Below are 19,406 nucleotides of genomic sequence, written 5' to 3' on the forward strand. Positions count from 1 at the left end.
GCGAGTTGATATACATAGTAAGTTTATTGCAGGATAAGTTGGACCATGGTAACTTATGAAGACAAGAACAAGTAGAGTAAGAGAGATTGGGTGTGTGGGATCTGGAGGAAGAGGACAGGTTTCAGCATCACATTGGCCGTCAGGATAGAAGGTGTTGAGAAGATGAGATTTGAGAAAGACCTGAGTGAGGCGGAGGAGGCAGTGAAGCAGATGTCTGGGGAAGAGCAGCCCAAGCAGAGGATTGTGCCAGAGCACCGGCCCCTGAGGCCAGAGCCTGCCCACTGGACTGGGTTTCTCCCAGCTGCTTTCTGGCCAGTGTAGCTGGTGACGTTTGAGAAAGGAAGAGAAGCAGGAGATGAGGTCAGAGAGGCTGCAGGAGAGGGAGCCAGGCCAAGTAAAACCTTGTAGAATATTTAAACTATTCTGTCCCAAAGTCAAATACAGACCCCAGGGGTAGAGGTGGGGTTACGCAGAGGACCGACTGATCTGACGTAGCTTACCTTCATTTAATCTCCATCTCCCTACCTGCATTATTTATCTTCATAGCACCTGACCACTTCTTGCAATGTAGTTTATATTTGCCTCCTTGCTTGTTTATTCTTCTGATTCCCTGATGAGGATCGGGGCTCCATCTAGGTTGTGCTCGGGACTCCTGTCACTTCTGAGAACAGTGACCGGCGCAGTCAGCTCTTATGAATGCTGGTTCGAGTGAAGGAATGGGTGCCCCTGTTCCCATGTGAATCAGATCTGACGTGGGCTCTGTTCTCTTAATGCTATACAGCATGAATGGAAGTGTCATTCACTGTGAGCCTGACTGTCAGGGGCACTTTGCACCCCGGTCTGTCCTTCTGTTCTCGGTCATGCAGCTCACTCCGAGTCGGGACAGTGTCTTTGCTAGCCTGCCGCACGCGGGAGAAGCCGAGCCCCCGGTGATTCCGGAATCCACGCAAGGGGGGACGATGTGCTGGGCTGGGTCTCGGGATGTGTAGCTCTCGTGTCTGCTTTCTTGTTCTGTTTGTGCTGAATGTTTTCCTCTTATCCCTGCTCTCTGGTGGGTGTAGACGAGCCCCAGGTTTTCCTCTGGCTGTGAAGTTGGTAAACAGTTTATATCCTGGACATGTGTTACGGAAGTGGGAATAGCTATGCTGGGCGCTGGCGGCCTTGGCTGGTTCTGTGTGGGGAGGGGCTCTCACTGGACAAGCTCCCAACCCGACCTGGAGTATCCATCACTGCTTCCTGTGGACTCTGCTGCCCCTTCCTCTCATCTCCTCCCCATTTCTTCCCCCTCCCCACCCTTCTTCCAACCCCATCCCCCTCCTCCTGTCCTCTCCCTTTCTCTCCATTCCTTCCTCTGCTTGTGCTTTAATGTTGAAGAGCACCAAGGCTCCCTTCCCAAGCTCCTCTCCTTCCTCCTTTTGTTGGAGAAGGTGGCTATGGCCTTTATTTTTGCCTCCAACCTTTCAGGACACACAGACTCAAGAAGGAATGCAGTCCTTGGCCTGGACAGGCAACCCCAGCCTGGGCAGCCACTTGCCAGAGCCAGGCGAGGAGGGCGGAAGCTCAGGAGGGGAAGCCCAGCCAGCGAGAGGCTGCAAGTGAGGACGGGCACAGAGGGCCGAGTAGCCCCTACAGGGTGGTGCGCACAGATGGGAGCCAAGCTACAGAACCCTTTTCTCTAACAGTGACAATATTAACATGGCCACAGTAACACATACACCACACTTACTGCATTCCAGGTACTGTTTGACGTCCCTATGTATTTAATTCTTTCTTCCTAATAAAGCCCTTCGAAGTAGGTGTTATTGTTTCACACATGAGGGAACGGAGATGCAGAGAGGTGAAGTAACTTGTCCCAGGCCATGAAGCCAGTAGGTTCCAGTAAGTAATAACTCTAGGCAGAGGGGCTCCAGAGTGTGAGCTGCAGTTTTAAGATAGCCCAGTGGCATGTTTGCGCCATCTGAGAGCCCGTGTGTAACATATTCATGTAGCGGTGCCTAATGGGATGTCAGTTTTTCTTAAGTCTTCTGAAAAGTTCACACATGATCACCTGGCTGGATGCAGGACTCCTAGGAGAGCCATTTTGTCTACATGTGTGTATCTTCTGGCGGTTGAGAAAGAATACTGGAAAATCATTTTTCATTGATTCATTTATTCAATTATTTATTAATTATCTGCTATGTTGATTTTTTCTCTACCCTGTCTTCTAATTCACTGATTCGGTCCTCAGCTTCCTCTACTCTGCTGTTTAGACCTTCCAATGTGTTCTTTATTTCTGATATTTCATTCTTCATTTCTTCTTGGTGGTTTTTAATTTCCAATTGGTTGATTTTCAACATCTCTATGTCCTTACTTATGCTGTTGAGCTTCCTCAAGATAATGGCTCTGAATTCTAGCTCTGTTAACTTGCTTAACTGCTCCACATTTATCTCATCTTCGGTAGAGGTCTCTTGTTCTTTCATTTGGCTTTGGTTTCTGTGTTTCACCATTTTGGCTATCACAGTGGGCTTTGGAGCCTGCCAAATTTTCCCTGTGGGTGTTGGTGTTCTGTTGTTTGTGGCTCCCTCTCCTGGGTTTGGATGAGCCAGGGAGGACCCACGTTAAACACCACTGTCAAGTCTTACTTTCCTGGTTAGAGTTGCTAGCCCAGGAATGGTAGAGTTATCCTCTAGCTTTTTGCCTGGAGGCTATCAGTAGCGGTTACTTGAAGAGCTTTGGGTTCTCTGGTGAATGAAAAACTCCCTCAGGTGTTCAGTGTAAGGGGATTTCCTGACGGTGGGGCAGATGCTGGTTGTTAGTGAGCCTCAATTTACATTTCAATGGCCCACAGGGTGGGGTGGGATCTCTGAGGGAGGGGCTGCCACCTCTCCCCAGAGCTCTGGGAAGGAGTAAGATGGCCACTGTCCTGTGTGGCTGCAACTCAGCAAAAGCTCTGAGCCCCCTCCAAACCTCGAGTGTCCCCTCACAGTTCCAGTCTAGTCAGCTCTCCCTGTGCCGGAGCCCAAGGTGAGTGGCTGTGGCTATTTTAGTGTCTGTCCCGGCTCTGCGCTGTGGAGCCGCTTGGGAGTGTGACCCGAGGGCGCTGCTCACAGCTAAGGCCGCTGCTGTCTGTGGGCTCCCAGCCCCCCTCTCGCGCCTCTGCAATCCTACCAGGATCCAGTCAGTGTCCCTGGTTATATGATCCTCTCAAGCTTCTTTTCTGTTGCTTTCCCCTGTCAATTTGTCTTTATTTTAGTTGTAATTCCAGTTTGGTCCTGGGAGATGGTCTGTGTAGCTTCCATTCACTCCACCGCCATTTTGGAATCTCTAATTATTTATTAATTATCAACTGAGTGTTAAACACTGGGCTGTGTTGTAGGGATATAGAAGGAAAATACTTGGTCCAGCTGAAAACTCCAAATAAACATCAAGTAAAATAAAACAATGTGACGAGAACAGTCAAAGGGCTCCAGCGGTTCTCAACTTGTGGGTCGCAACCCCTTTGGGGGTCAAACAACCCTTTCACAGGGGTCACCTAAGGCCATCGAAAAACACATATTTCCGATGGTGTTAGGAACTGAGACACTGCTCCTCTATCTGTCTCCCAGGTGGGTCCGCCCACATGCAGATACACCCACATACAACATGAGGAGCTATATTACAGGGTCGTGGCATTAGGAAGGTTGAGAACCACTGAAAGCCCTATGTGTAAGATGCTACAAGAATGTCTTACCCACTTCTCTGGTGGGCACAGCTGCTGGTGGATGGGGGGCACTGTCAGGAGTCTTTCAGGAAGAGATGGCATTTGCACATCATCTTGGAGAATGAGCAGACACTGAGTTAGTGAACATAATACTTTATTTCTGCTCTCAGGATGGAGCACCAGGGCACGCTGTGGGCCTCATGGGGACACATTTGATTGATCATGTCATCGGTACCATGAGCAAATGGATACATTAATTTTTCTCTTGTCTGAAACAATCCCTGTCAGGTGGCAAGTGAGAAGTGTGGAAAACAGCACTGTGCAATGCTTTTCAAGGGCAGTTAGTGGAAAACCCGTAGTTACTGCCTGTTAGCGAGTCAAATTGTGTCCCCCCAAATTCATACATTACCTTAGAATGTTGACTGTATTGTGAGATAGAGCTTTTAAGGAGGTAATTAGGTTAAAATGAGGTCATTGGTATGGATGCTAATCTAATATGACTGGTATCCTTATAAGAAGAGGTTAGGACACAGACACGTATGGAGGAAAGTCCACATGAAGACAAAGGGAGATGTCGGCCGTCTACAAGCCAAGGAAAGGCCTCAGAATGAAACCACGCCTTGTCCTGGGACTTTCTGTCTCCAGAACTGTGAGAAAATGCATTTCTGTTGCTGAAGACACCCAGTCTGCAGCACTGGCTATGGTAGCCCTCAGAAATGAATTCAATGCCTCACTTCACTAGCCTGTGCTGAATGAAAGCGTCCTTCACTGGGTCCGTGTCCGTGGAGAACCTTGTGGTTGAAAGTGCCGTGGTTGGTAAATGTGGCATTCAGAGAGACAGTCACAGTCCCTTGTCTCCAGAAGCTCTGTGGTCTGAAGTGACACTGAGAAAAGGGATCCCCCACCAGGCCTTGCCTCCTGGCCTGGGGCAGCCTCCATAAGGTCAGGCTTTCCTCTTAGCCCTACTCAGCCAAAGTTATAACTAGCGATTTTACAAACGCATATATATAGCACATGTGTCCTGCCAAACTTGGTATTTCACGGGCAGCAAGATTCAAGCCCTTCCACTTGTATATGAGTTAAATTTGAGAAGCTTTAAAACCACATTCTATAAAAAGTATTTTCTTCCAGAGTAAGACCATACTTTGCTCATGGAGAGCAGATGGATGGGCACTTGGAATCTGAGAGTGTTTTTAAAGCAGTGTTTCCGGATAATCCTTGATCAAATTGAGCAACCGGGTTGGCTGGAATTTTTTCTCCTAAAATAGTAAAAGCGAGAATCATGCTATTTTTGTTTTTAAACCCAGCGTGATTTAGAAGGTAATTATAAGCCATTCTCCCCAAACACTTATTTCTAGTAATAAAAAAATTAGCAGATGGAGCAAGGCCGCTTATTAGCTAGAAACCTCATATAATTACAGTGATAATATCATTTATCTTTCAAACTAGGACTTTTTCAGGGTGAAAAAAGACACTATTAAAGTCATACCAAGATAAAGTCAGAAACGAGGGTGGTTCTGAGCAAGCATACAGTCGCTGTACTAGACAAACAAATATCTTTGCCCCACTCACAGATGTCACTGAGGACTCTCCCAGTGCATTATCTCATTGTTTGTTAAATCTGAAAAATCACAACCAGATTTTTCTCTTCAGACAAAGCTATTTGGATAAGCACATGATATCATGTATCTCCAGTATTTCCCAAAGCGTTGCTATGTGAAGAACTGCAGTTTGGGGGTATACACATCTGATCGCCTGGTGTGAGCTGCAGTTCTGCTGACTAAGGGAGCGGTGGAGTGTAGTAGGAACATTGGTCGTCTAGGAGTCAGGAGTCCAAAATTCCAGATCCAGCTGCCGCTACAGGCTGCATGTCCACAGTTTTCTGTAATCACACGGACCACGTGGTGTCTAAGATCAGCCACGGCTCCGGCATTCCCATGCAGGAGCAGCTTAGGGGCTGGAAGAGGCTGGGGGCCTGCCCTGAAGCATCATTTACATAACACTTTCAGAAGATTGAGGAAACAACAATTGTCCATGTCAAAAAGGGGAAGAGGGTACTGAGAGAGGATTCTTGGGACAACGCAGCTCTGTGGTGTCATCTCCACAATTTAGCTCTGAAGTTCTGCCATGCTTATATGAACCTAGGATTTGGCAAGAATAAGCATAATGACCAAAAATAGAAGACGGACATTGACTGCAAGATTGGAACAAAGCTGATATGTCGACATTCTTAGAGTAAAGTAGAATATTAGGATAGTTATTTAGAAATGAATGCAGGAAGAAGCATAAATGATTTCCACCCTAGTAATTCTCATTCCAATAGCTTCATTTGCAGTGTCTTGTAGGACTTGGTAAGAAAGGTTGCTCTTCCCATAACCCCATAGTGTGTTCTTCATTCTTAAATACCTATTGCACAATCCACAGAAGTTTATCTTAAAAGGTTAAAATTACACTTTTCACCAAAAAATTTAAATTGTAATAATAACTAGGGATACAGAGGCTATCAGAAAATGGATGCTTGTATGTTGTTAGTAGAAGTATGAACTATTTGAAGCATTTTTTTGCAATAAACTTTTAAATTGGGATATGGTTACTTACAATAAAATGTACCCATTTTAAGTGCACATTTTGGTAGATTTTAACTAATACATGCATAAATCACCACCACAATCATATAGAGTGTTTATATCACCCCAAATATATCTAGTGAATTTTCCTAATCCCCACCCCAGGCAACCGTTGGTCTGTTTTCGGTCATCATAGCTTAAATATGCCTTTCCTAGAATTTCATATAAATGGAATCATATGTGTTCTTTTGTGCTTTGCTTGTTTCGCTCAGTATCTCAGTATAATGTTTTTGATTCAACTGTGTTACTCAATATATCCTTCCTTTTATTGATGACTAATGGTCCATGGCACAGATAAGCCACAATTTGTTTATCCAGTCAGCTGCTGATGGACATTTGAGTTGTTTCTGGTCTTTGGATATATGGACAAAGCTGCTATGAACATCTTTGTACAAGTTTTTGTGTCGACACAGGTTTTCATTGCTCTTGAAAGTAAACACCTGAGGGTTACTGGTTTATGTATGATTCTTAATTTTTGTGTCAACTTGACTGACCACAGAGAACCCAGATTAATCATTACTTCTGGATTGTCTCTGTGGGTGTTTCTGGATGAGATTAGCATTTGAACTGGTGGACTCATTAAGGAAGCTTGCTCTTCCCAGTGTGGGTAGGCATCACCCAATCAGTTGAGGACCTAAATAGAACAAAAATAGGAGAAAGAAAGGATTCACCCCTTTTTTCTGTCTCGCTGTCTGAGCTGGGACATCTCATCTCATCCTTCCTGCCCTCAGAGTGCCATCAGTACCCTTGGTTCTCAGGCTTTGGGACCCGGACCAAGCAGCACCAGTGGCTTTTCTGGGTTTACAGCTTGCAGACAGCAGATGGTGAAATTTCTCAACCTCTCTAATTGTATGAGACAATTCTTCATAACAAGTATACATATGTATATCCGTTCGGTTCTGCTTCTCTGTATAACACCTGAGAGTGGAATTTGCTAGGTTATATGATATGTATATTTGTATATTTAACTATAAGACATTTCCTATTTGTTTTCCAATCCGATCATTCCCATTTTACATTCCCACTAGCAATTCCAATGATGTGTAGTAGAATTCCATTGTGGATTTAAAGTACATTCCCCTGGACTTCCGGTCAGGATGGCGGGTAGGTAAACGTGGTATCGCGTCCTCCCACAACCACATCAAAGTTACAACTAAACTACAGAACAACCATCGTTCAAAACCGCCTGAAATCAAGCTGAATGGAAGTCCTACAGCTACGGAATGAAAGCAGCAGCCACATCCAGACTGGTAGGAGGGGCGGAGGGGCGGAGGCACGAGGGGTTAGTCCCACACCCACGTGTGGCGGATAAAAATCAGGAGGCTCCTGCGGCTCGGAAGGTCCTTCCTGAGGACTGAGGGGTCCCCGTCCCACACCAGGTGCCCCGCTCAGGGTTCCAGTGCCAGGAAGAGAATCCCCATCACTTCTGGCTGGAAAAACCAGTGGGAACTGAGGCTTAGGGAAGCTGATGCAGCTGGAGCCCCAGGCAGCTCCTTAAAGGGCCCGCACACGGACTTATCGGACTCTCTCCCTCTAAGCTTGAGGGGAGGCAGCTCGAGGGGCACCAGAGACACACAGGGAAGAACTGAGCTGTTTGGCACTGGAGCGAGGGCTGGAGAGGGGGCTTTCTCGGGGACAAACATGCTGTTAGAGGCCTTTGTTCCTTTGGTGAGTCCTTCCCGGGGCGGCAGACAGTCTCCACATCTGGGCCTCCAGCAACCTGGCTCACACTGGTAGCCCCGCCCTGCTGACTCCCTGAGGCCCCGCCCCACCCAACTTTCAAGCCCACCCAAGCTGTTGCCACTTGCTTAACCATAGGATTGGCCTGTCTTGGATCCTGCTTCAGGTTTTTCCTAAATTCTTTCAAACGAGCAGCATCTGGTCTCAGCGAGCCCCATACCTCTCATTAAGTAATACACTGAAACAAACACAGGGAGGCAGCCAAAATGAGGAGACAAAGAAACAGGTCCCAAATGAAAGAACAGAACAAAACCCCAATAAAAGAACTAAGCGAAATGGAGATAAACAACCTAACAGATACTGAGTTCAAAATACTGCTTAAAGGATGCTCAATGAACTTAGTGAGAACCTCAGTGAACTTAGGGAGGGCCTCAAGAGCATAAAAAAGGACCAGTTAGAAATCATGAATACACAGTTAGAATTGAAGGAGGCATTAACTGAAATAAAGAATAATTTACACAGCTTCAATAATAGAGTACGTAAACCCAAGGAGCAAACCATCGATATGGAATATAAGGAAGCAAAAAAAACCCCAATCAGAACAGCAAAAAGAAAAAAGAATCCAAAAAAATGAGGATAGTGTAAGGAGCCTCTGGGACAACTTCAAGCGTGCCAACACTCGCATCTTGGGGGTGCCCGAAGGAGAAGAGAGAGAACAAGAAATCGAAAACCTGTTTGAAACAATAATGGCAGAAAACTTTCCTAACTTGGTGAAGGAAACAGACATACAAGTCCAGGAAGCACAGAGAGTCCCAAACAAGATGAACCCCAAGAGGCACACACCAAGACACATCACCATCAAAATGCAAAAGGTTCAAGACAAAGAGAGAATCTTAAAAGCAGCAAGAGAAAGGCAGCTAGTTACCTACAAGGGAGTTCCCATTAGGCTGTCAGCTGATTTCTCAAAAGAAACTTTGCAGGCCAGAAGGGAGTGGCGAGAAATATTCAGAGTGATGAAAACCAAGAACCTACAACCAAAATTACTCTATCCTGCAAAGCTGTCATTTAGAATCGATGGACATATAAAAACTTTCCCAGACAAGTTAAAGGAGTTCATCACTACCAAGCCGTTATTATATGAAATGATGAAGGGTCTTTTTGAAGAAAAAGATAAAATGTATGAACAAACAAAATGGCAATGAATACATATCTATCAACAATGGAATCTACAAACAAAATGAACAGGTAGAACAGAAACATTCTCATAGATACAGAGAACATTTTGTTGGTTGCCAGTTGGGAGGGGAGTTGGGGGAATGGGTGAAAAAGGTGAAGGGATTAAGAAGCACAAATTCATTGCTAGACTGACAAACCTCAAAGGGAACGGGGTTGGGGGAGGGGTGGGAAGAAATAAACCAAAGAACTTATATGCCTAACCAATGGACACAGATAATAGTGTGGGAAAAGGTGGGAGGGGGGTGGGAGTGGGGAGGAGGGGGTCAATGGGGGAAAAATGTGGAACATCTGTAATACATTTTACATCCAACAATAAAGATTTGAAAAAAAAATAATAATAAAGTACATTCCCCTGATGACTAATGATGTTGAACATCTTTTTATATGTTTATTAGCTTTTGTGAAACATCAGTTCAGTACAAATTCTTTATATATTGTAGATGGAAACTATTTTGGACTATATTTATTTTTTCTCTCAGTCTGTGACTTCTGTTTTCATGAAAAAATTTTTGAGGAACAGAAATTTTAAATTTTGATTGAATGAATAAATTTGATGTGATTAAACATCAGTGTGAGTTCGAGGACAAAGTGTTTTATCCCTTTAAGGTTACCTAACTAACCTTGATCCATTTATTTAAAAGACCATTATCTTCTTCCACTAAATTACAGTGTTTTGTTGTTTTTTTTATCCTCACCTGAGTACATTTTTCTATTTTTTGTTCAGGTAGAGTGGGAGGGGGAGAGAGGAAGAGAGAGAGAAACATCGATGTGAAAGGGACACATCGAGTGGCTGCCACCCGCACGACCAACCAGGGCCGGGGACAAACTGCAACCGAGGTACATGCCCTTAGCGGGAACAGAACCCGGGTCTCTCGGGACCGCAGGCCGACGCTCTAACCGCTGAGCTAAACCGGTCAGGGCTACAGTGTTTTTTTAATTGTTGAATTATGGAAGTTCATGTATTCTATCTGACAAATGCTTTGTTACTTATAAGTATCAAGATCATTTTCTCCCATTCTGCCATTTATCTTTTCATTTTCTTTTTTTTTTTTATCCTCACCCGAGGATATTTTTCCATTTTTTGTACAGATAGAGTGGGAGGGAGAGAGAGGAAGGGAGAGAGAGAGAAACATCGACGTGAAGGGACACATCGAGTGGCTGCCACCCGCACGACCAACCAGGGCCGGGGACAAACTGCAACCGAAGTACGTGCCCTTAGCGGGAACCGAACCCGGGTCTCTCCGGACCGCAGGCCGACGCTCTAACCGCTGAGCCAAACTGGCCAGGGCTCTTTTCATTTTCTTAACAATGCTTTTGAAAAGCAGAAGTTTTTCATCTTGATGAACTCCAATTTATCAAATTTTTTAAATGATTTTTACTTTTTGTGTTCTTAGAAACTTTTGCCTTAGCCATAGTTAGAAAGGTTTTCTCCTGTGTTTTTTTTCTAGACCTTTTACAGTTTTAGGTTTTACATTTAGTTCCATGATTCATTTTGAGTTAATTTTTGTATATGCTGTGAAATAAGAGTCAAAGTTCAATGTTCATTGTTATATATTTTTTATTAATAGATTTAATTTTTAGAACACTTTTAGGTTTACAGAAAATTTAAGCAGAAAGCGCCGTGGTTGGTTTGGCTCCGTGGTTGGAGCGTGGGCTTGCAGACCAAAGAGTTGAGGGTTCAATTCCAATCAAGGGCATGTGCCTCGGTTGAGTTTCGGTCACGGCCCTGGTTGGGGTCTTGTGGGAGGCGGCCAGTTGATGTGTCTCACTCGTGTAGAAGTTTCTCTCTTATGTTGATGTTTCTCTCTCTCTTTCTCCCTCCCACTCTGTCTCAAGATAAGTGGTAAAATGTCCTCAGGTGAAGATTAAAAAAAAATTAAGGAGATAGAAAATGTCCATATATCCCACACCCAGTCTCCCCTATTATTAACATCTTACAGTAGTATATTATGTTTATTACAATTAATGAACCAATATTGATATGTTATTATTAACTGAAGTCCACAGTTTACTCAGACAGCCTTAGTTTTCACCTAGTGACCTTTTCCTGTGCCAGGGTTCCATCCACCCCATTACATTTAGTTGTATGTCTCCTTAGTTTCCTCTTGGCTTTGATGCTTTCTCAGACTTTCCTGTGTTTGATGACTTTGGCCTGCAGCTTATTTATACTCTTTGGCCCAGCAGTCTGCCAGGCCTGAATGTACGACTCTGTTTAACAACAGGTTGCTGTTGGATCTACCCAACCTTTGAGTTGGTGAGTCTAACAGGACCTTGCTCATGATGGACAGCTCTTGACACATGGACACTTGATGTCTCCTGGTCAAATGCTCTATCTTTGCCAGAGGCAGGTAGCACACCAGGAGATGGTTTTCAATGCCATAGTCCTGTCTCTGTGGAAGGCATGGTCTCCCTCTGGATCTTCAGGTTCTACACTGAGGTTCTCCTATTGGGGCTTGCCTTCAACCCCACAGGGTGACTTTTCCCACTTTAGATTACTCTAGTACTGTGGGTCAAATGGCCTAAGAGGGTATCAGGATGCTTGTACTTCTGTCTGGACTTACGTAGAACCCTGCTCTGAGCCTGATTCAAACCCTACAGCCTTCCCTAGCACTTAGTGAATGGGCCTGGCAGTGTTCTCAAGTGTGAAATATGCTGGTTCCGGAGCCAGAAGCCTGTCAAGAACTGCGTTACCTTCTTAGTGTTGAGAAGTAACAGATATAATAATGTGTCTATTAATTCGATGGGAATTTCTGGCACACCCTTGAATACTTCACTAACGTGGCAGGTCCCCAGATCTTCAGAGTGTTTACCCTCCCACTTTTATGGGGCACACCAAGCCCTCCAGTTAGCTGGCCAGCTTCTTGCTCATCTGATTAATATATCATTTGTGTAACGGACTAGTGTGATATTCTATGGAATGTCCAGATGGTTCAGGTCCCTTTGGATTTATTATGACTGATGGCAAGAGAGTCAACAGAGATCTAGGGTAACACTATAAAGATATACTCTTGTCTATCCCATATGTAAGAAGTGTTTCTGATCCTCCTGTCTAATGGGAGTGGAAAAGAAACCATTCACCAAATCAGTGGCTACACACCATGGCCCTGATGCTGTGTAAATCAGCTCTAACAAAGACACCACATCTGGTATTGCAGCTGCAATTAGAGCTGAAGAGAGGGAGTGTGGCAGAAGATGGGACTGGAAATGTAGATCGGTACCAGATTGAAAATGGGCCTGAAGTGCTGGCGATGAGTTGGACTTTAGCCTGAATACACTGAGGAGCCCTTATAGGTTTGTAAACAACACATTCTACCCACTCACTCATTTCCAACAGAAACCTATGCTTTCTAACATGTGTGTAGCTTCCACATGAACTGTCTCACTGGTAGAGAGTGTGCTGTGATGAGCTGCCCAGGACTGCAACACGCATCCTCCTGGCTGTCAGAAACGTTGGCTGCTGGAGTCTGACAGCTGTGTCCCAACGCCCATTATTTCCGGAATATAACGTGCTCCTTCAACACTCCACCCCTTGGCATTTGCTGGTGTTTCTCTGGACTATCTCCTCCACTTCCTATGCCTGGGGAAATTCTACTCATTCTGCAAGACTTCCTTAGATCTCTCCTCTCACCACAGAGAGGACTAAATGCTTCCTTCTGGCTCCAGAGCATTTTGTTCACAATGTGAGCTTAGGACTTGAAGAGATTCTATACATCACATCATAACTATCCATGTCCTTGGCTTCCCTAGAATTGTGTACTCTGACAGTGGTCCAGGCCATGTCTCATTTATCTTCATGTCATCAGAGGTTTGTGTAGAGACTGACACATGTAGATATTCAAGAGATGTTATTGAATTAAATTTGTTATGTAATTGAATCTGATTCTGGTGTTAAGATAGAAAGAAATCCCAAGCTAAGATGTACATATTTATTCTCTCATAAAATAGGTATTCATTGTCACATAACAGTGACTCCAAGACCTTTCGGTGATATAATTTATCACTGAATCTGTAAAGTAAAACTGTGGTCAACTTAAACCTGTATCTTCGCTTCCATCTGACTTGGAACTATTTATCCAGGACTGCACATCACTCTCGTACCTTCACAAACTCTTTAATTGTGTGTGTGTGTGTGTGTGTGTGTGTGTGTGTGTGAGAGAGAGAGAGAGAGAGAGAGAGAGCGCAAGATTATGTTTAGAAACTCCCAGACACTCTGATTCATTGATCTTTTATGTTCAAGCATTAACCTCATAATAATTAAAGCAACAAAATAGTGCTGAGAGCAAAGGTACTTTTGTTTGTTGTCTCAAAAGTACACCCTGGTTTTTAGTTGAACACAAACCCTAACCCTTTCTGAATTTTGATTGAGGCAAAACTACTTACTGCCATGAAAGACTGTGAGTTTGACATGTGTTTACACCTTTTTCAGATGCAAATATTCAGTGGAGGATTTCCAAACTCAAGTTCCCAGCACTTGACCATGAAAGCAAAATAATACATAAATAAATAAACAAACAAACAAACAAACAAATAAATGTATGTGAACCACAGATTGGCATACATATATCAGTGTTGTGTCTGCATTATAGACCAAGTATATGTATTTGGAGCGATAAACGAGACATTGAACCAAGATAGAAAATTGTTCACTAAGTTAGAGCCGATTCACCACTAACTTCATGGTCCCTCAAACACAACAGGAAGGTATAGCGTGCACATCTCTTTCATGCATAAATGTAGGTACAGGCAATTCATGGCTTTTACGGCAGGGCTAGGATCATCTGTGCCCACCAGGTACCTACAGCTTTCGGTCCTACCAACCTGAGTGTCTGATCCTCATACTTATGATCCAAGATGGAGCACTAGCCGTCGTACCTACATCACAATGCTGACCGGGGAAATGGGGGAAGAATTGTCCCCTATCCCCTTTAGGGACCTGTTCTGGAACTTACATACCCTGGCCAGAGCTTAGTTCTGTGGCTACATACAGCTTTCCAGTGCAGTCTATATTTAGTACGGCCATGTGCTCAGCAAAGTATTGGTGGTCCCATTACTGAAGAAAAGGGGGAAAACAGACATTGGGAAGCACAGATATCTTTGCCACATGCACATATACCAAAAGAAAAACACAGTGTGCAGATGACATTTTGCAAAATAATCAACTGGAGGAGTCCAGCTTTGGGGAGGTTGTCTTTGTTTGTCTTCATTTCTTCCACTTGCCCAAATATATCTCCCACTACCATTTCCTGTGTCCATGTGTGAGGCCATGTGTTCAGCAGAGCCTCTTCAGCCTGGAGGCTCATCACAGGGGGCCTGGGGGGCTGGCTTTGGTTATTCAGGAATGCAGCTGGTGTGCCCTACAAGCGCTCCACTCTGAGCATCAGGGTCATTTGGCAGCAATGACTGATTTATAAATCATTAACCTTTCTTTAAGTTTTTTTCTTTTGCGTTTGGTCTGCCAAATCTAAAATGCTGGCTGTCTGAGGTTTAAGAAAACAACACCAGCAAGTTGAGGAAAAGACTCAGGGATATGAGGTGGGAGTAGGAAGTGGAAGCTAAAAATTACTTCTCTGGTTCTCTTGGAGCTGCTTCAACTGCCAAGGCAGTCCATCTCTCTCTCTCTTAGCCTGGAATTGTCATCACTCTCAAGCCTCCTCACTGCCAGGAGGTTTTTATGGGGATACATTGCTGAGAGCTTAACTTACCCTTAAAGCTACAGGAAATACAAAAGAAGCTCATGTTCTGGACCTGGGGAGGTGGCCTACTGTCACGGGAAAGACAAAGGCGTGGATTTAGTCAGGATAAAATAGGCTATGCTGCAGTAACAAATACACTGTGACATCTCAGTAGGTCAACACAATACATGTTTCTTTCTTGCTCACCTTGCAGTCTGAGGCACCTGTCAGCCCTTCTCCATCTCATAGGGCTGCCATCTGGAACTTACACACTTTACACCTTCCATGGCAGGAGAAGGAGGGACTGGGGGGCTAAGCAGGGTGCTTCTCATGGCCAGGTGTGGAAATTTCTTCTGTAAGGTTCAGAGTTCAGTCGTACAGCAGGAGTCAAAGTGCAAGGTGAATTGATGCTGGGAACCTAGTGTCCCTGTGTGCCCCAAAACAGAAAATGGTGTCTCCATCACAGCTGTATTTAACTCCCAGCTCTTCTGCTTTTTATCTTTGTGATCCTTGGTGAGTCACACAGTTTTTTTCATCTCAACTGTCTTATATGTAAAATATACATAAAATCAACTGCTTGGGTGTAAGTTAGGTGCTGAGATCTGAGTATGCCCTTCCCTTCATTTAGAGGCATCTACAGTAGAGGACATATTACTTCACATTTATGCAAAGACTGGGAGCATCTGCAAGGCTTTCCTGACTGCCACAGGCCTCCAGAGCACTTGGGAGTGGTTAGGAAGAAGTAGGTTTCTCTCCCCTTCCACCTAGACACCAGGGGTGGGCCAGTGAACCTTTGAACTACACTACTTAATTTAACTAACTCCGTTCTGACCAGCAGTTACTGCACGTACACACCCTGACTCATCTAAACACCAGGGACTGAAACCCAGAAGAATCATAAAGATAAAGGGATTAATAATGGCCTTGGGAAACCCCGAAAAAACATAAAAATGAAGAGATTAATGATTGCCCTGACCTTTGTAACAACTCCTCATGTCCCCTTCTGTATCAGTTTCCCCTTAATGATGCCAAGGCAGCATCAACAGGATATGGTTTTAGTCTTTATAAACAGACTGCAAGAATGTTCAAGGCTGTTGATTTGGGAAACTCTGGCCCCGCAGCCTGCCCGTGAATAAAGTGCGCCTCTCATTTACAATTCAGTTATGCATCTCTGATTGTCTCGCTGGCTCATAACACTTTCACCTTATATTGTCTTCCCAAATTAGTTGTGTTAAGTTGTGGTAGAATATACATATCATAAAATTTACCATCTTAGCCATTGATAGTGCGTAGTTCAATACTGTAAAGTCTGTCAACCCCATTTTGCAGCCAATCTCCAGGACTCTTTCATCACGCAAATCTAAAACTAGGCATTTAATTGAAAAGATATCAAAGATGATGGCATAGGTAAACGTGGTATCGCCTTCTCCCACAACCACATCAAAATTACAACTAAACTACAATACAACCACCATTCAGAACCACCTGAAATTGAGCTGAATGGAAGTTCTACAACTATGAAATTAAAGAAGCAGCCACACTTAGACTGGTAGGAGGGGTGGAGGCATGGATGGGCTGGTCCCTCACCCACATGTGAGGGACCACATGTGAGGGATAAAAATCAGGAGGACACCTCAGCTGGGAAGGTCCTCCCTGAGGAGTGAGGGGTCCCTGTCCCACACCAGGCTCCCGGCTTAGGGTTCCAGTGCCAGGAAAAGAAGTCCCCATCACTTCTGGCTATAAAAACCAGCAGGAACTGAGGCCTGAGGGAGGCTGCTTCTGCGGGAGCCCCAGGCAGTTCCTCTTTTTTTTTCCTTTACCCTCACCCGAGGACATTTTTCAATATTTTGTTCAGATAGAGTGGGAGGGAGAGAGAGAGAAACATCGACATGAAAGGGACACATGGAGTGGTTGCCACCTGCACGACCCAACCAGGGCTGGGGACAAATTGCAACCAAGGTATCTGCCCTTAACGGGAACCGAACCAGGGTCTCTCTGGACCACAGGTTGATGCTCTAACTGCTGAGCCAAACCGTCCAGGGCCAGGCAGTTCCTCTTAAAGGGCCCGCACACAGACTTACTCGGACTTGCTTCCTCTAAGCTGGGAGAGGAGGCAGCTTGAGGAGCACCAGAGAACAGGGAAGAACTGAGTTGTTTGGCCTCGGGATGAGGGCTGGAGAGGGGGCTTTCTCCTGGACAGACCTGCTGGCAGAGGCTGTTGTTCCTTTGGTGAGCCCTTCCCTGGGGTGGCAGACAGGTACCATATCTGTGACTCCAACAACCTGGCTCACACTGTTTGTTCCGCCCTGGTGATTTGCTGAGGCCCTGCCCCACCCAACTTCCAGGCCCACCCAAGCTGTTTCCAAAGGCTTTACCATAGAATTGGCCTGTCTTGGATCCTGCTTCAGAGTTTCCTAAAATCTCTCAAACAAGCAGCATCTGGTCTCAGCGAGCCCACACCTCTCATTAAGTGACCCCAGGCCTGGCACTAGAAGCAGCCAGCCCTGGTTCACAACTTAGCTTTTCCTGGGCACCTCCAATCCCAGGACAAGAAACAGCCATCTGCAGATCACTTTGTAGCTTATGCCGAGTGGCCCCGGTAGAACACAGGCAGAGGCTGACCTTGCCCCAGAGCCAGCACACCCAGTGGACAGCTTCAGACCACATCGAAACAACACCACCCAACCATCTCCACAAGTGACATACTCAATGAGCAGACTCAGTGGGTACCAGAGCGCTGCTGAAGTAAGTCTTGCTCTGTCTGGTGGGCTCCTACAGAGCTAATCCTCCAAGGTAGTCAGAGGCCAGTGGTCAATGGGCACAGCCCGTCCTTGCAGCTCATCAGCCTGAGTAAATCCCTCCCATTGACATGCCAACAGCAATCAAGACTCAATTACAACAGAGGGGTATACATTCCACACTAGGTGTACACCTCAAGGGCCCGACTGGGGTGATTGGGAGGCTGTGCCAGTAGAGCTTATAGGGCACCTACAACAACAGGCCACCCTACAAAGCCTAGGAGATATAGAAACTCTACCTAATACATAGAAACAATCACAGGAAAGCAGCCAAAATGAGGAGACAAACATGACCCCAATGAAATCAAAGAACAAAACTTTAGGAAAAGAATTAAACAAAATGGAAATAAGCAATCAATCAGGTACAGAGTTCAAAACACTGGTTATAAGATTGCTCAAAGTACTTGATGAGATATTCAAGGAACTTAAGGAGACCACCAAGGAACTTAGTGAGAACATCAACAACATAAAAAAAGGCCAGTCAGAAATGAAGGATGCACTAACTGAAATAAAGAATAATTTACAGGGAATCAATAGTAGAGTAGGTAAAGCCAAGAAACAAACCATTGAGTTGGAATATAAGGAAGCAAAAACACCCAAACAGAACAGCAAAAAGAAAAAAAAATTTAAAAAAAATGAGGATAGTGTAAGGAGCCTCTGGGACAACTTCAAGCAGGCCAATATTCACATCATAGGGGTACCAGAAGGAGAAGAGAGAGAATAAGAAATCAAAAACCTATTTGAAACAATAATGACAGAAAACTTCCCTAACTTGGTGAAGGAAACTGACATACAAGTCCAGGAAGCACAGAGAGTCCCAAACAAGATCAAACAAGATGAACCCAAAGAGGTCTACACCAAGACACATCATCATCAAAATGCCAAAGGTTAGATAAAAAGAGAGATCTTAAAAGCAGCAAGAGAAAAGCAGTTTGCAACCTACAAAGGAGCTCCCATAAGACTGTCAGCTGATTTCTCAAAGGAAACTTTGCAGGCCAGAAAGGGGTGGCAAGAGACATTCAAGGTGATGAAAAGCAACAACCTACAACCAATATTACTCTATCCTGCAAAGCTATGGTTTAGAATCGATGGACATATCAAGAGTTTCCCAGACAAGAAAAAGCTAAAGGAGTTCATTACCACCAAACCAGTATTATATGAAATTTTGAAGAGTCTTCTTGAAGGAGAAGAACAAAAATATGAACAATAAAATGGCAATTAATATATATCTATCAACAATTAAATCTACAAACAGAATGAACAAGCAGAGCAGAAACAGACTCATAGATACAAAGAACTTTTTGTTGCTTGCCAGATGGGCAGGGGCTGAGGGGTGGGTAAAAGATGAAAGAATTAAGAAGTACAAATTTGTTGATAGACTAATGAACCTCAAAGGGAAGGGGGGAGGAGGGCGGGATGAGATAAACCAACGAACTTCTATGCATATATGCATCACCAATGGACACCGAAAATAGTGTGGGGAAGACAGAAGGGTGGCAGGATTGGGGAGGAGGGAGTCAATGGGGAAAAAGGGAACATCTATAATACATTTACCAATAAAGATGAGTTAAAAAAATAAACATAAAAATACGCATTCAACAACAGCTCTCCCAGCCCCTGGCAACCACCCTGCTTTCTGTTTGTGAGTTTGGCTACTCTAGGGACTTCATGTAAGTGGACTCATAGAGTATTTATCTTTTCATGACTGGCTTAT

This window comes from Molossus molossus, unplaced genomic scaffold (assembly GCF_014108415.1).
Source record: "Molossus molossus isolate mMolMol1 unplaced genomic scaffold, mMolMol1.p scaffold_m16_p_8, whole genome shotgun sequence".
Lineage (NCBI taxonomy): Eukaryota > Metazoa > Chordata > Mammalia > Chiroptera > Molossidae > Molossus > Molossus molossus.